This window comes from Triturus cristatus, chromosome 10 (assembly GCF_964204655.1).
Source record: "Triturus cristatus chromosome 10, aTriCri1.1, whole genome shotgun sequence".
Classification (NCBI taxonomy): domain Eukaryota; kingdom Metazoa; phylum Chordata; class Amphibia; order Caudata; family Salamandridae; genus Triturus; species Triturus cristatus.
This window is the reverse complement of record NC_140593.1, coordinates 478,055,523-478,073,974: the sequence shown is the minus strand read 5'-3', so window position 1 is coordinate 478,073,974 and position 18,452 is coordinate 478,055,523. Positions and strand designations below refer to the sequence as shown.

The 18,452-nt window shown below is 49.5% G+C and overlaps 1 protein-coding gene across 1 annotated transcript in view; it reads right to left on the bottom strand.

Moving 5' to 3' along the window:
- PITRM1 (pitrilysin metallopeptidase 1) overlaps positions 1-18,452 on the bottom strand; it is a 369,052-nt gene that overhangs the window by 63,296 nt on the left and 287,304 nt on the right. The gene's annotated exons all lie outside the window — the stretch shown is intronic.

The window sequence follows — 18,452 nt, the reverse complement described above, 5'->3', positions numbered from 1 at the left end:
GGCAGAGGCCACCAGCACTTTGAGGGGCCGGTCAGCCCGCAGTCCTGTTGGAAAGTGTCCTGAGCCTATCTGCCTGCCTACGCATGCAGGTCTGTACAACCAATGTACAATTTGGCACTAACATTAGCACCGCAAGTGCTCTATTATACCTTAACACAAACTTACTGCAGTATGCACCTTGCAAGCCCCCTGCACAACCCTTAAGTGACTGTGGAGCCTAACACCATAGACAGGCAGCATAACATTCTTCCTGTGTACAGATCGCCTCAGCAGTTACAATGCGCAAATACATCTCCACTCAGTAAACCACAAGGACCAAAGAACAAGTTACTTACCTTCGGTAACGATGTATCTGTAAGAAACATTAGTTAGTTAGATTCCTCACCTTAGAATATCCCCAGGCGTCAGACTGGATCCGGAAGATTTTTCGTCAGCAATACCCCTTGCGCGTCGCTAGGCGTCGTCTGCGGCTCCGCGTCCGTCGTCGGCGTCGTGCGCCGGAATGACGTCGTCGGAGTACTTAGACGCCGCCCTCGCGCGCTGACGTCAGTTCTTGTACATAGCTTTCCGCGCCAGGAACGCAGAGCCATGCAAAGACCGACACTGGTGCCAAAAATAAAATCTAGGGGCCTGAAAAGGACAACCTTAACCCTAGATGTCAGTTCGCAGAACGGGGAGGATGGGTGGGTCGGTGAGGAATCTAACTAATGTTTCTTACAGATACATCGTTACCGAAGGTAAGTAACTTGTTCATCTGAAAGAAACACGTTAGTTAGATTCCTCACCTTAGAATAGATACCCAAGCAATACCATCCCCGGTGGTGGGTCTGCGAACCAAGATCACACCAGAAAGTCCTGGAGGACAGAACGGCCAAAGAAGCCATCCCTCCGGACTTGGCTGTCAAGGCAATAATGCCTGGCAAACGTGTGTAACGAAGCCCACGTCGCCGCCTGACAGATGTCCTGCAAAGGGACTCCCCGTCCCAAAGCAGTAGTAGCCGCTGTGGCCCGAGTAGAATGGGCGCGCAGCCCAACAGGAGGGTCCTTTTTTGCCAAAGAATAGCAAATTTTGATACACAAAACGACCCACCGAGAGATGGTCCGTTTGTGCACAGCTTTCCCCTTCTTAGCGCCCACGTACCCAACAAAAAGCTGGTCGTCCACCCGGAACTGCTTTGTGCGGTCCAGATAAAAGGAGAGCGCACGTTTTGGGTCCAGACGGTGGAGCCTCTCTTCCTCTTTGGAAGGATGCGGAGGCGGAAAGAAGGTGGGCAAGGTGACAGACTGCCCAAGATGAAATGGAGTCACCACTTTCGGAAGAAAGGAGGGACGAGGCCGAAGGACAACCTTGTCCGGATGAACAGACAGAAAAGGAGGCTTTGAAGATAAAGCCTGGAGCTCACTCACCCGTCTAGCCGAGGTGATGGCTACCAGAAAAGCAGTCTTAAGAGTCAGAAGACGAAGAGGACAATTGTGAAGAGGCTCGAAGGGAGCGCACATCAGGAATGTCAAGACCAGATTCAAGTCCCACTGAGGCATTACAAAAGGGACAGGAGGGAACGTGTGAGTAATGCCTTTTAGAAAGCGTGTAACCACAGGGGACTTGAAAAGAGAAGGCTGATCAGGAAGCCGCAAGAAGGCGGAGATGGCAGCAAGATAACCTTTCAGGGTGCCCAGGGCAGAGCCCTGCCGGGCCAGAGAAAGAAGAAAGAGAAGAACCTCAGAAAGAGGGGCGGAAAGGGGATCCACAGCCTTTGCTGTGCACCATGCCACAAATTTGTTCCACCGGCAGGCGTATACCGTCTTTGTGGAGGGACGCCTGGCTGCCAGAATGATATCACAGACTTCAGGAGGCAAGTCAAATGGCATCAACTGCCGCCGCTCAATCTCCACGCATGGAGGTGGAGGCTGGACAGGTTCGGGTGGAGGACCGTCCCCTGCTGCTGCGACAGAAGATCCTCCCGAAGGGGCAGACGTATCGGGGGATCGGTCAACATACTGAGTAGCTCGGGATACCAGTATCTTCGTGCCCAATCCGGAGCCACCAAGATGACTTGGGCCCGGTCGTGCCTGATCTTCTTCAGCACTCTGGGCAGAAGTGGTATAGGCGGAAAGGCGTACAACAGACCGCAACTCCACTCGTGACGAAAAGCGTCGCCGAGCGAGTGCCGCCTTGGAAATTCCAACGCGCAGAACTGCTGACATTGCGCGTTCTCTTCGGTGGCGAATAGATCTAACCAAGGCTCTCCCCACTGCAGAAAGAGACCTTGCGCCACTTCGGAGTTCAGACGCCATTCGTGATCCATCGGCGGCTGAGTTCGTCCGCTCTGGCGTTCAGAGAGCACGCCAGATGTTGAACCACTAGGGTGACGCCCTGGTGTTCCAGCCACGTCCAGAGGCGCAGAGCCTCCTGACAAAGGGTCCACGACCCCACCCCGCCCTGTTTGTTGCAATACCACATGGCGGTGGTGTTGTCCGTGAACACCTGCACGACACTGCCCCTGACAGAGGGAAGGAAGGCTTTCAGTGCAAGTTGGATCGCTCTCAACTCCAACAGGTTGATGTGGAGACTAGACTCCGCCGGAGACCAGAGGCCTCTGATCTCCGCCTCTCCCATATGGCCACCCCAGCCCAGGAGGGACGCATCCGTCACTACGACATGCTCCGGTTGGGGAAGGGAGAGGCTCCTGCCCATGACCCAATCGCGGTCCGTGAGCCACCACTGCAACTGTTGTGCAGTGCCCTCCGAGATCAAGACATGGTCGGACAGGTTGCCGTGATGCTGGGCCCACTGAAACTTCAGGTCCCACTGCAGAGCCCGCATGCGCCGCCTGGCGTGATGCACTAGTAGGATGCAGAAGGCCATCAGCCCCAGAAGCCGCAACACTAGCCTGACCGAAACCCAGGATAGAGGCCGAAAAATGGGAATCAGGGCCTGTATATCCCGGACCCGCTGTTCCGGTGGATAGACCCGGAACTGCGCCGAATCGAGAACTGCTCCGATGAAGAGGAGCTTTTGAGAGGGACTCAGGTGTGACTTCGGCACGTTGATGGAAAATCCCAGCAAATGCAGGAGATCCGCCGTAGTCTGGAGGTGGGAGACGACTGCCTGGGGCGAGCCCGCCTTCAACAACCAGTCGTCGAGATAGGGGAAGACTGGAACCCCTGATCTGCGCAGATGAGCTGCGACCACCGCCATCACTTTCGTGAACACCCGAGGGGCACCGGTGAGGCCGAAGGGGAGCACGGTAAACTGAAAATGCTCGTGGCCCACCGTGAACCGCAGGTAACGCCGGTGGGCCGGCAGGACGGGGATATGGAAATATGCGTCCTGCAAGTCCAATGCTACCATCCAGTCTCCGGGGTCTAGGGCAGCTAGAACCTGAGCCAAGGTTAACATCTTGAACCTTTCCTTTCGGAGGAAGGCATTGACGTTCCGGAGGTCCAAGATGGGGCATAGGCCCCCTTTGCCCTTCTTGGGAACCAGAAAGTAGTGGGAATAACAACCACGACCTACTTCTGGACTCGGAACGCGCTCGACGGCCCCCTTGGCCAAGAGGGCCGAAACTTCCTCGCGGAGAAGATTCAAATGATCCCCCGAGATACGGTGGTGCTGCGGTGGCATGGCTGGAGGGGTCGTCTCGAAGGGGAGGGAGTAGCCCCTTCGGACGATTTGCAGCACCCACCTGTCCGATGTAATGGACCGCCAGTGGAGCAGGTGATGGCGAACTCTGCCGCCCACTGGCGTGGAATGGGCCTGAAAGCTCGGACTAGGTAGGCTTTGAGGCGGATGCTGCCGGGGTGGATGTGGGCTGACCACGTCGTCCTCCAGATCCGCCACGGCGGAAACCACGTCCGCGACCGTGCGCAGGTTGGTTCTGCGGCTGGTGGCTGGGCGGACGTGAGGAGGCGCCCCTTCCTTGGCCACGAAAGGGGCGAAAGCGGAGGTGTGCGCCCGCGGAGCCGAGAGGCCCAAGGACTTGGCCGTAGCCCGGGAGTCCTTAAAGCGGTTCAGCGCACTGTCCGCCTTCTCACCAAACAGGCGAGTGCCATCAAAGGGCATGTCCATGAGGGTGTTCTGGACATCCCCGGAAAATGACGTGGACCGCATCCAGGCGTGGCGGCGTTGCGCCACCGTGGTGGAACTCGCCCGACCCAGCGAGTCCGTGGTGTCAAGCCCACATCGTATGGCGTGCCGCGCTGCATCCCTCCCATCGGCCAAAGCCTGGGTAAGACGTGTCCGGACCTCCTCCGGACACAGGGGCAGCACGTCCTCCACCGTATCCCACAGAGAATGGGAATAACGGTCCAAGAGACAGGCGGTGTTTAAAGACCGCAGGCCCAAACTAAGGGACGAGAACAGTTTCTTGCCAAACTGCTCGAGTCTCTTGGAATCCCGGTCCGGCGGAGCGGTCGGGAAGGAGGATTGGGAGGTAGAGGCCTGGATAACCAGACTCTCGGGGGTGGGATGTTGGGACAGGAAACTGGGGTCGCCCGGAGCAGGGCGGTGGCGCCTGGCAACGTTCCTATCCACAGGAGGAACTGTGGAGGGCTTGGACCAGGTGCCCTGCAGAACGTCAGTGAGGGCCTCATTGAACGGCAGCAGAGGCTCAGTGGAGCTTGCTGCGGTTTGAAGCACCTCAGTGAGGATGTTAGTCCTCACAGCCACGGCAGGCAGCTCGAGCCCAAGGGCTGCGGCCGCCTTGCGCAGCACCACAGAAAATGCTGCACCCTCCTCCGAAGCCACAGTCGGAGGAGAAGTGAATCCAGTGTCTGGCGATGTATCAAGACCACTGGCCTCCCCCAGTTCATCTGCCCAGTCCTGTGAAAGCTGCGACTGAACAGCCATAGGGTCCTCGAACCCCTCCCAGTCTCCCCCGTCTTCCGATTCCTGATAAACAGGAGGAATGATCGGAGCCGGACTGTAGAGATGATAGGTCTCAAGCGGCGCCGGACGCGGCGTCGGTCGACGCCGTTGCGGCGTCGGGTCCGGAATAGGGCTAAACTGGGGTTGGACGCCGTCCGGAGTCGGCACCAAAGGCGGCGGCGTCGGCGGCACCGGAGGTGTAGGCGTCGGTGGTTCATGCGCCGGCGCCGGTGGAGGAGTGGTTAGGTCAACCGGCGTTGACGGGGGCCCAGGCATGGGCCCCGCGGGGACCTGCGGCGTCGAGACCGGAGTCGTCGACGGCGCCGGGGCCGAAGCCGCCGGCAGGCAAGGTCGCCCAGTCGAGTCCGCGGGGCCCGAAGGCGCGCCAGCGGGCATCGACGGCGGGGCCAGGCTCCTCATGGCCGAGAGGAAGGCACTGACCTCCGCCGGCGTCGCGTTAGTCCCAGGGACCGGAGGGTATGGGGACGGGCGCGGCGCCTGCGGCTCCGCCGGAGCCGCGGGGTGTAACCACTTGGACCCTCGGCCGAGTCGCGCGACCGGAGTCCGAAGAGTGATGTCGCCGCTTGGACTTCTTAGAGCGTTTGGACTTACCCGACGACTTGGAGCCCGACGATCGATGGTGGCGTCGGCTAGGGCTCCGCGAGCGATCCTTGGACCTCCTCCTGGACCGGGATCGCGCACGACGCGGAGCCGAGTGGCGAAGCTCGAGAAGCTTGCGGGACCGCTCCCGCCGAGCCTTCGAAGTCAGGGCCTGGCAATCGGAGCACGACTCCGCGTCGTGGTCGGGGCCTAAACAGTAGAGGCACCGGCGGTGGTGGTCGGTCACCGACATCAGTCGATGGCAATCCTCGCAAGCCTTGAACCCAGGCATCCTACCGGCACCAGATGTCGACAGACAAGGATCAAAAGTGATCAAGAAAGATTTAGTCAAAAAAGACTAAAAGGGGTAGCTCTCCCGGATCTGCGCTTACTGGCGCGGAAAAAAGAAGAACTGACGTCAGCGCGCGAGGGCGGCGTCTAAGTACTCCGACGACGTCATTCCGGCGCACGACGCAGACGACGGACGCGGAGCCGCAGACGACGCCTAGCGACGCGCAAGGGGTATTGCTGACGAAAAATCTTCCGGATCCAGTCTGACGCCTGGGGGTATTCTAAGGTGAGGAATCTAACTAACGTGTTTCTTTCAGATCAGAATGAATATTCAGAGAACCAGGCTTGCAGGAGGGCCACTGCATTACTCCACCACAGCCAAGGAGTTACTGAGCTCATGAGCAGGCACATCTACAGGAGAACCCTAAAGTGGAGAGACAACTCAAGAGAGGATCGCAGCATGTCTGGAAGACAGGAGTGGATAAGGCAAGCTGATGATATGGTTTTAAAGTTACATTGGTGTGTGACACACTGTTGGCCATATCCACATACAGAGCAATGTGCCAAGTGGTTTTTTTTGTGATTACATTGATGTGGATTCTGCAGATCCAAAAGTAGGGCAGAGAGAGGGCTGGGTGCAAGCTGAGGGAGGGTGAGTAAAAGGTAGACTGCAATGTTTGGTTAGGGCTATGGGGTGTGATGCTGGGACTGCCTAGCAGTTTGATTTACAATTAAAGTAGACTTTATTGCTTGATTATTAAAAGCCGTTGAAAAGTCAATTCGCACCTTAGCGACAAAGCAGGTACACACATTGTCCATCCATTATCCCTGTCACTCATCCATCCTTTCACTCATTCATCCATCTAGCAAGCCACACTTACACTCACTCATCTATCCACCCTTCACCCACACATCCATCCTTTAACTCACTCACCGTTACACGTTAATTATGGGCTTTTGACTGCCAAGCTGCAGACAGAAATGCCCATCAAGAGCTCCACCCCGCTGCAGCAGCTAAAGAGAGGGGTTCACGATGCCCCTGGCCAACCCTATCCTTCTAGCTTTAAATCTATCATTCAAACTCATCCATCACTCCTTTCACTCATTCGTCCATCCATCCATCCACTTTCACCCCCTCCATCCACCCTTTCACTTCTCCATCCACACATTCACTCATCCCTCCATCCATCCATCCTTTTGCTCTTCCATCTTTCAACCCCTCCATCCTCCTTTTCACTCATATCCATCCACCCTTTCACTCATCTACCCCATCTATCCTTTGGCTCTTCGATCTTTCACCCCAACCATCCTCCTTTTCACTCATATCCATCCACCCTGTCACTCATCCCTCCATTCACCGTTTCACTCAACTATCCGCCCATCAATCTATCCATCCTTCCACCCACCCATCCATCCATCCACCCATCTACGTACCCATCCATCCACCTACCCATCCATCCATTCTACCATCCATCCATCCACTCATCCATCAATCCACCCTTTCATTCAACTATTCATCCTTGCACTCATCCATCCATTCTTTCACTCATCCATCCTTACATCCATCCTTTCACTAATTCATCCATGTATATATCCTTTCACGTCAATTATGAACCTTTGTCTGGACCTGCATAAAGAATAGGCCCATCAAGAACTCCACAGCTGCTGTAGCTGCCACAGCAGCGTGATCAGACGCCCCTAGTGCACGCACAAAGTGAGACGAGAGGCCCAGTGCAAGGACAGAAATGAGAGTGTGCCTGAGGACCGCTTTAATTCCCCATAGGGAAACTATTGAGCTTTATTGTAAGCCCTGGATGATGTAGGATATGAGAGGCCAAGGGGGGTGGGTCAGGACAGTCAAGAGGGGGCAGCGGGGTGGGGTTAGCAAATACAGGCACCGGGTGAAAAATAAGGTGTACAGTAAAGGCAAAGTGCAAAGGAGGGTTGTGCAGGAGCTGCATGTGAAGGGAAAGCATGGCGCTTTACTGCAGGCCCCCTGAGTCGAGGGTGAGGAGGGATCCTGGGGCAGATTGAGGACCAAGGGTGAAGCTCAGAATAAAAGGCAGGGGGTCACAAGGTTCAAAATTAAATTAAAGTACAGGCCCCAGCATTTGCAGACCCTTTCACTGCCAATAAACTTCGCAGAGCTACTTATTAACTGGCTGCGACCAACAGGGTTGAACAGCTGTGTATCGGATTACCGTAAGATTGTCTACTTGTCCTTTGGACAAAAATGAAATTAAAACCTCTTGCCACTGTAAGAAATCTAGAGGTCTCGGGAGTCGGGAGATAGGAATTCCCCACCCCTGCTGGCCAAATCAATAATAAAGCGCAGTAAATTTGACTAAACTACTTACAATAGCCTCATGCTGTAAACCTTAAAAGCAGGTGCGAGTAAAGTGCTATGACTAAGATAATTTAAAAGTGTAGCCTATAACACTGCAGCAAGGGTTTGTGCTCTGTCTATATGTCTAATCACCCTGACCAGATGGCATCAGCCAGCACCTGTTAAAAAATACAATTTCAGAAAAAAGTGCATTCAGGGGCCCGGTACCAGGCACGTTAACAGCCTAATCACCTCCCAGCCCTTCAGGTGTATAATCTGAGGCCTCAACCTTTTTGAAAAACGATAAATAAACTTAACCAGAGCACAGTTTAGAATGGTATTGGATGGATCAAAGCAGGCCAGCACTGCTTCCCTGCAGGACCCTGTGCCCCTGGCAACCCACCCACTTCATAACAGCTCCCTCCTGTCCTTCAAAAGGGTGGGGAACAGGCCCACTACATGTATTATGTCCTCTTTTAGCGGTTTACATAGCCAACACTTTGCCTGTTCTCCATCTTTTTTCCAGGTTGGATAATAAATTGGGACCGGGATTACCCCCATCCTTAGTTTAATAAACTGTGCCTTTGATCAGTTGTTGTAAAGTTAGTTTAAGTAGAACTTTGGGTTCAGATGTTTATAGATGTACAATGTCATCCAGCCATGTTTATATAGAGAGAGGCAGACCGTTTGTCCTCTATTAGTGAAAACTATTTTGAACAGATTTTTGCCACCCTTTTGAATTCCTGATGGCTGATGGTTAAGTCCCAAATGTTTGTTAAACCAAGCGTGCTTAGAGCTTGAGACAGGTAGCACTTTCCCGCCGACCCTTGCTTTGTATCTTATTCAGTCCACAGATGGTGGCCCAGAGTGCCTTCTTTTGCAGCTCTGAGCTTTTGACAGCTTATCGCAAAGGCCGCTTTCTGTGCCAATGCCTGCCTGCAGATGCCAAATTTCAATCTTTTTTGAGCTGGTGATGTATGAGAGAGAAGCTGAAAAATTGTTCTAAATGTCTTCAAGAGCATTGTGTCGAGTCACACTGTCCCACCCTTTAAGAGCCTCAGTCCCATAGGCTAAGTTTTGGGAGAATCTTTGCTTTGGCCACCTGAAGGATAGGTGTGAGCGTAGGTCCTTTTAGCTTTGTGTGTACAGATCTGAGAGTGAATGATAGTGCAATGCCTTTCTTCTTTACTTCATTCATCTGGTTCATGTTTCATGGTGCATATATTGTAGGGCCCTGAGCAGGCTGCCCGGGATGTTAAGGTGAGCAAGTTTGTTCCAAAGCTTCCCCCTATCAAACGCAGATTTATAGTCAACAAAATCAAGGTAGATAGGTTGGATTCCATCTGATCACATAGAAGGGAGAGTGCAATAAGATTGACGGATGTCCCTGTATGCTTCATGAACCCAGTTTGGTTTGGCGGAATGATTTTGTCTCAGTTCATAACTGTAGTGGGTCTAACAGCACACCAGCAAAATATTTAGCATAATTTTCAATTAAAGCTAATAAGCGATAGTTCCTGGGGATCCTCTTGTCACCCCCCATGAAGATAGGAGCAAGAGTCAACCCATGCCATTAGGGGGGAATGCAGTATGGTTGAAAAGAGCAGAGCTAGTTGGGCGGCCCAGAATATTTGATCCTCCTTATAAATAGCTGGTGGTATAGCGCCTGGGCCTGGTGCCCCCTCTCTGCGGCCATGGGCAATTTGTTTCTGGACTAGAGCATCCATGAGGAAACACCAGGGAGTAACCTGGCACCACGCAGCTTGAAGACATCAGAGCACCCGCATCTCTTCTATATTCACTACAATTGTCATCCCAGCCAACACTATTGGCGCATATGGGAAGCATCTGATGGTTACAGTTCCTGTGAAAAGGAATATCCAGTCCATGAGCACTGCTTTCCCTTCTGATGTCCTAAAACTGAAGCCCCTGCAGTCACCTTCCAGACACCAGAGAGTGCTGTTTGTTTCAATCTAGTACTCTGACGTTGGGAAGATCCCAAAGTAAAACTTGACAGACCTCTCGGTTTCATGTGCGCACAGTAGCTGAAAGGGTGGAGGACAGGGAGCCGATCACTTTAGCAAGCTCCGACATCCGATGTTGGAAATTAGTACATTTACGAGAATGGTCATAAGGGGAAAGGAAATCCTACAAAAAGTACCAATTGCCTATTTACTTCTAATAAACTTGTACTGCAACCCACATAGTCGCTGGTCTGTACAATCAAGGTAGGAACAGAAATCACTTCTGTCAGTCTTGCATACTCCCCAGTGTTCTAGACTGTAGAGAGGAAAGCAATGGGGTGCCCTTTTTTTCTGTACGCAACGTAAACCTACCAGACACAAGTGCCCTTTCAACCTGGTGCCTACTGTTCTTTCTGCATTACCACATATGTAATTCAAATAAATAAAAAAAGATATCTCTCTCTATCTCTCTCTCTCTCCCCCCATCTCTCTCTCCATCTCTCTCCCCATCTCTCTCTCTCTCTCCATCTCTCTCTCTCTCTCCATCTCTTTCTCTCTCTCCATCTCTCCATCTCTCTCTCTCTCTCCATCTCTCTCTCTCTCTCCATCTCTCTCTCTCTCTCCATCTCTCTCTCTCTCTCCATCTCTCTCTCTCCATCTCTCTCTCCATCTATATCTCTCCATCTATATCTCTCCATCTATATCTCTCCATCTATATCTCTCCATCTATATCTCTCCATCTATATCTCTCTCTCTATATCTCTCTCTCTATATCTCTCTCTCTATATCTCTCTCTCTATATCTCTCTCTCTATATCTCTCTCTCTATATCTCTCTCTCTATATCTCTCTCTCTATATCTCTCTATATATCTCTCTCTATATCTCTCTCTCTATATCTCTCTCTCTATATATCTCTCTCTATATCTCTCTCTCTATATATCTCTCTCTCTATATCTCTCTATATCTCTCTCTCTATATCTCTCTCTCTATATCTCTCTCTCTATATCTCTCTCTCTATATCTCTCTCTCTATATCTCTCTCTCTATATCTCTCTCTCTATATCTCTCTCTCTATATCTCTCTCTCTATATCTCTCTCTCTATATCCATCTATCTATATCTAGCTATTTCATACGGAAAAGAAAAGCAGAAGAGAAAACCATATCCATCCACCCTGTCACTCATCCCTCCATTCACCGTTTCACTCAACTATCCGCCCATCAATCTATCCATCCTTCCACCCACTGGCAGCAGGCGAAACATTTCTGTAATAAATTAGTACATTTGAGAAGGTGACTAGAGAGGTCACAAGTCACCTACAATGAAGAGAGACGGGCTTTTCTACAGTGATTGCAGGCTTTGCCACTAGATTCACCAATATCTCATTAGAGATTTCTCAAAGTTCTTAAGGGGGCAAATAATGCTTCAGGTCTATTTGCATAACAAGGCAAAGGCTCATCGTACAAATTCTTGATTTACCTTAACTTTGAGAGGGCCATCAAGCAGCCTAGTGCAGAGTAAAATAGTTCCCAATAAACACCTACTTACTGCATGCAACCGGCCATGTAAGTTTGAAACTGCAAGTGCCCCTCAATGTACTGACTGCAAAACACCAAAGTATTAAATTGTCATATCATGTGCAGGAAAAAGCATAGGTGGTGCTGCACTTTAGCCCAACTCTATTGTCTGCCACTCTCTTCCCATGAACTGCAAATGGCTTGGGAGCTCAGAAACTGTAAACGTTGGGACTTTACTTTTGCCAAGCGTAGAAAAGGAGATACATAGGCAAGTGAAGTTTTTTTTCTGGGCTTCGCAAATATACTGTGTGGACCAGAGCCTGTGATGAATGAAAGAAAATCTTATAAAGCGCACGAATGCTCGAAGGTGTCTTGGTGCTGAGTGAATCACAAGGGAGCATACGAGGGCCAAGTCCTGAGGGTTCATTGGTTAAACAACCAACTTTTAAGATTCTTCCTGAATGCTAAAAGCGTAGGTGCATCTTTAAGCTCCGGAGGCAGACTATTCCACAATAAGGATGTGGTTCTGCGGAAACTTTGGCCTCCCCAGGTGACCCGTCTGAGGGGAGCGACCATTAGCAGGTTTGCTGAACTTGACCGAAGAGTTCTACTGGGGGTATACCATATCAGATTTTCCCTCAAATAATCAGGAGCATTTCCCTCAATTGAAAGAGAGCCTTAAAGGAAATGTGATGGTGGACCGGAAGCCAGTGTAGTTGTCTGATGCGGCCTTGGCCGATTGATATTTGGGAATTTTGAGTAGAAACCAAGCAGCAGTATTTAGAATGGTCTGAGGTTTTCTAAGTAAGGAGAGGCTGGAGTAGAGAGTATTACAAAAATCCAATCGAGAGAGTACTAAGGCTATAACTACTGTTTTCAAAAGGTCAGCTGGCAGAAATTTCTAAATTTTTTTAATGATTCTGAACCAGTGGAAAGAAGAGGAAGTAGTCAGATTAATCTGATTTTTAAAATTCAGATTGTTATCCAGCAAAACCCCCAAGTTTTTTACTTTGGAGGTAGGCGTGGGTGCCCGACCTAAATCTGATGGCCACCAGTGAGGGGACCATATAAAGGGATTGTTACCAAATTGGATGACCTCAGTTTTCGTGGAATTCAACTTTAAACAATTGCTGGCCATCCAGCTATTTACTGAACTCATACATTCATTAAATATATCACCGGCCCGCCCCACTCTCGTCCTTATCCATTGATACAATAATTTGAGTATTGTCGGCATATGATGCCAGGGATAGCCCGAAAGATCCAATCAGAGTGACCAGTGGGGTAACGTAAACATTAAATAAGGGTGGAGAAAGGGAAGATCCCCGAGGTATCCCACAAAACAGACAGTGTTCTGAATTAAAAATCCCATTTGACCTCAACTTGACTACGTCCCGACAGGTAGGATTTGATCATCAATGCTGAATCGTGAAAACCCAGATTCTGCAGACGGTCAATAAGTATATCATGGTTGACCGTATTGAAGGCTGCAGATAGATCGAGCAGAATCAGTACTGCGTTGCCTCCCTTCTCCAAGGATGATCTAAGTTCCTCCATAGCTGTAAGCAGCATAGATTCGGTGCTGTGATTTTCTCTGAAGACAAACTGCGTGTCTTCTAGAAGATAGTTAATCTCCAAATGTGAGGAAAGTTGGGTGTTAATATTTTTTTCTGCTAACTTAGCCGGAAAGGGAAGCCGAGCAATCGGGCGATAGTTAGTAGGTTCAAGCGGATTGAGAGTGGGTTTCTTCAGCAGAGGAAGTACAGATGCAGCTTTCCAAACAGTCAGAAAACCGCCCGTTTTAAACATACTGGAGAAGATGGCTGAAATATGACGAGATATAACTTCAGGAATCAGGTGGCTCACCCTGGGAGGACATGGTTCGTTGGGGGATCCAGACTTACTCGAAGGCAGCAACCTGCGCTGGAGAGGGCACAGAAAATTGTCCAAAGCTCATGGGGTTAGTGCTGGAATGAGCGGAATTCAGCAAAGTGCCATGATTGTTAAAATTATTAAAAATATCAAGGACTTTCACCTGAAAAGTCCTGGCTAGGGAGTGATCAGACTGGTTAAGACTAAAGCATGCCTCTGGCTCACTGAGCATGTTGGAAAGACGTGGGGGCATGGGATGAATTACAGAAGGGCAAGTGTTGCTTGTTGGAAACCAAGGCAGTAGCCATTTGAGGAGATGGTGCAGGACGAGACTTGTTTTCTAGTGTATACTCTAACCACAGATTCCTCACTTTCTGTATATCCCCAGGCACCAGGCAGAATCTGAAAAACTCAAAAAAGCTGTGTGCATGAGTGCCAGTAGATGCTACAGTGCCACTGTGCATAGACTCGGTTCTGCTCCGGAAGTGATGAGCGGAGCTGCATGCAAGCACCACCAATGCGTGGTCATGTCAACTTTTTTCAGAAGCCTGTCCACGCTCTCAGAGGTGGAGCCAATCAGATAACTGGAGGAACCAGCATGCAGATTTCTAAACTGTGGCCTTTGTCGATGGCAAGCGACCATTTCATAGAACTAGGTGGTGTAAGGGTGGTGAGGAACAGATAGATTGTGTACCAGGAAGACCATTACTAAAGGTAAATCACTTATTCTTCTGATAGATACTTCTTAACCCAGGTTCCTCTCCTAGTAAACATATGGATTTAAGAAAAGCATCAAAATAGGTGATAAGGGATGGCTGATCGGGTAGATCTAGAAAGGCCAAATGGGATGAGAGAGAACCCTTAACTGTCACCACAGCAGGGCCTTGCTGGGCTAAGAAGAAACAACATAAAACGTCTTGCATCTACATGCAAAGACTGTATGTCACAAGAGGAACACCAATCAAAGTTCTACAAGCGTCCAATGTAAACAGTTTTGGTGGCGGGATGCTTCGGTGCCAGAATAACACCTACTACTTTGGGAGGAAGAACGAATGCAATCAACTGTCGCCGTTCAAATTCCACGCATGAAGACGTAGGTCCTACTGCAAAGTGCACATGCCATCTGGTGTGGTCCACAAGAAGGATGTAGGAGGCCTAGAGGTCAAGAACCCTCAGACATGCTCATTGAGACCTGGGTCAAAGGCTGAAATGTCGGGAACCTAGCCAAAATCTCATGGACTCGTAGAAGCAGAGGGAAGGCCCGGAAGAGCACCATATCCAGGATGGCTTTGATAAACAATAAGTCGTCTAGGTATGAAAAGGATGGTATTCCCAGCTTCCGCAGATGAGTGACAATGACCACCATCACCACTGTGAACACCCAAGCTGCACTGGTAAGGCCAAAGGAAAGCACAGAGAACTTAAAGGTAAGGTGTAACTGTTTTACAAATTGTAGAACTCAGTCTGATGCGTTTCTCCTCCACCTGGGGAGGTGAAAGGTGATGGGGCCTTCCATCGGTCAACTGCGAGCTGCAGAGGGTGACCTAAAGTAGCTTTGCGGGAAATGCAGGAAGTAGGCTGTGGTTTGGGTAGATCATTGCTCCCGGAGGCCTGGGCGGTGGCAGCCTATTCCTCTGCCTTTACCTCAAAAGAATTGGGAGGCTGGCTGTGGAGAGACACGTTCTGTTGTTGCCTCTGCTGGTACCCCCTCCCAAACGCTCGAAACTGTTGGGTAACAGCAGCACCGGCAGAGTGAACTCAAAGGAGTGTCCAGTGTCTTTGCTGTCCTTTAACCTTTTGAGGGCAGAGTCAACCTTATCTCTGAAAACACGGGTCCCATCAAAGAGCATGTCCATAAGAGACTGCTGGACGTGACCCGAGAATCATGTGGAGTGGATCCAAGTATGGTTCCTAACCCTCCATTTGTTTCGACTCGGTCTGGCAGGGATGGTTGGGAAAGATTTAAATGGCTGGTGGAGGCCTAAACTACCAGGCTTTCAGGTGAAGGATGGTGGAGGAGGAAAGAAGGGTCCACTGGGATCAGCCTGTGCTGCCTTGCAATCAGCCAACTGACTGAAACCGGTCCTAGGATGCTTGTTTCCAGTCCAGGAAGGACCTGGCCTGGCAGTTCGGGCTGGCCTGTTCCCATTGGGCACAGGGTCAAGACTGATTTGCATATGGCTGGGTCCAAACTGGAATGGCATGGTGAGCAAAAATACGATGGATTTAGGCCCAGATCTCTGTACTGGGGTGAATGTATGACATTGTTCTGCATTCTGTCCATCAATAGTTCTTTTTGCTTTAATGAAATGAGGCACTTACAGACACCTGGGCGGAGCCAGGATCGTGCCCAGACATGGGCGCGATAATTGAAAACAGATCGCTCACTTTGGCGCGCGGGCACCACTCATGGGCTTATCGCACGTTGGTGCGGCGCCAGAGCACCGCAATCACAGTGGCATTTTTGCTTTACATGCATTCTGCTATTTGGGTGTATTATGACTTTTTCTGTGACTTTTCTAAGTGTTCATGTGTCATACATAATGTTGACGGTATGAAGCACCTGAAACTGGCCATTTGAGTCTCTTTCCAGAAACCCCAGGGTGTCATTTTCAGAAGTACTGATGGTTTACCCCCTGCCCCACCCAGTGCGAGCAAGAAAAATGCCACCCAAACAAACCCCCGCGCCCTCTACCGGATAGGTAGTTAAATACAGCCATTGTTTGGGTTCTGTGGGCCTCTAAGGCCATTGCACTTGCTGCACTATTGACAGCCGCTCCCCTGGCGCCATTTAAAGTGTTCGAATGGGACTCCAGCACTGTGTGTCAGGGAGCTGCTGACATCAGCACAGAATGTCTGCTTCTAATGTGCGCGTGCAGAAACGGCTTTACTGTGCCACCGGCAGAAGTTGGCGCGCGCGGGCTCTGGGCCACAGAACCTCATGTCTGTGCTTCAGGTACAGTCAGTGCTGCACTGCAGCGAGTAAGGGTAGGAACAGGAAAACGGGCAACTGAATGTGAATTTACAAAGAGGACTTTGGAGCACCACATGAAGTGCACATTACCATATTGCTTAATCTAAAGCCCTATTTCCAGTGGCAACGTTTGATTCTTTCACTGATGGATAAAATGGCTGGTTACATAAAAATATTCCCAATATGTACCATTACATTTACCCACAGACAGAGAATGGGTGAAACCCTTTGATACATCAGCCCCCTTTTATTGCGAGTCAGTATTGATAGTAGGTGATGTCAAACACCCCAGGCTTTAAACATTTTTTTTTTTTTTTATATTTTTATTTTATACTTTTATCGATGCACATTTAATACATTCATTTACTCATTAACACATCATAATCCTTTTTACACATTTTATATAACATTTTATATAACATATATTCCATCTAAACAAGCCTGACCGAACCCTAATTCAAGTGTTACCCACTTATCCTATCCCCTCCCACCACCTCGCGAGAGGCTCCCAAATTCTTATACCCAGAGCTCTCCCTGCTCTGCCTTTTTTTGCATATATAGATTTTTCCAGATTAAATGTAGCAATTAAATTTGCTAGCCATAGTCGCATGGGCGGAGGGGATTTATCTAACCAAGCCCTGGCTAAGATTAGTCTATATACTGCCATTGCCATAAAGACAAACTCCCTCTCTACATTACTACTTCCATCGTGTCCTATTCCGAGCAAAATCCGCGAGGGGGATAGGGAGATCTGTAACCCTAAAGCCCTATCCAGAAAAACTTCTATATCCCCAATTAAGGTATATAGTTGCGGGCAGGTGGCAAACATGTGAACTATATCTGCATCGAGGGCACTGCATCGAGGGCAGCTTATCCCAGTTGTACCCCCCCATTTAGCAATTCTAGCAGGCGTATGATATAATGAGAATAGGGTCTTATAATGCTGGGATTGTAGAGGAGCTGAGCATAAGATGTTCCCACCCATTTCCAGCGACTCCTGAAAGTCCTCTATTTCTCTTCCAAGCTTCTCAGCCCACTTACGCCTATGTTTGTCCAGGTCATCCACTTTAGTTTTAACTAGTAGCGCATACGCTGACCTAATAGTGTGAAAACCGCCCTTAATTAAAGTCTCCAGAAAGTCATCAACCTTATAGCCTGCTGAGCCGCCCCGTTTATCACCCAAGAAGCTTCTCACTTGTAGATACTTAAACAAATCTCTCCTGTTTAAATCATATTTATTTACCAGTACATCAAACAGTACCACACCCACATCATCTCTTAAATCCTCAATTTGGTTGATTCCTTTTCGATTCCATGCGGCCATAACTGTATCTGAGAAAATCTCTGAGGGGAACGACTTATTATTGTATAATTTAACATATCTATTATATCTACCAAGTCCCGTCTTCCTCAGAAAAGCCTTCCATACATTCATGGCCGCGTTGAGAGTCCTGAACTGCTTCCTTCTGAAATGTCCTAGATCAGTATAATATAAAAAGCAATTTTCTGCCTCTTCTCCCAACACAATTGCATAGACATCTGTAGATAAGAAAGCAGTTTTCTGTAGTATCCCCCCTCCTCCGATTAAGCCCTGCATATACTGGAGGGCGGTGGCCAAGTAATATAATCTAAAGTCCGGGCATCCCCAGCCCCCTCTGTCTCTCGGTAAAGACAAATCTGTAAGCCCTACGAGTTTTCCCATGGGCCCATATGAACTTATTGAGGATACCTTCCAATATATTAAACCACTTGGCTTCAAAAGTTAACGGGATCGCTCTGAATAAGTAAAGAAACTTTGGTAGAATACTCATTTTTAGAACATTGGTGCAGCCTACTAAAGAAAGATGTAAATTATTAATTCTATCCAAATCCGTTTTAACTTTATCAAGCAGAGGGGTTATATTAATCTCAACGAGAGTATCCAAATTTTCAGCTATTACTATACCTAAATAAGTAGCAGATGTAGCGACCCTAGAATCGATACAAGAGATGTATTTATTCCTGACTATCTGGGTCTTAGAACTATTCAAGCTGTAACCCGAA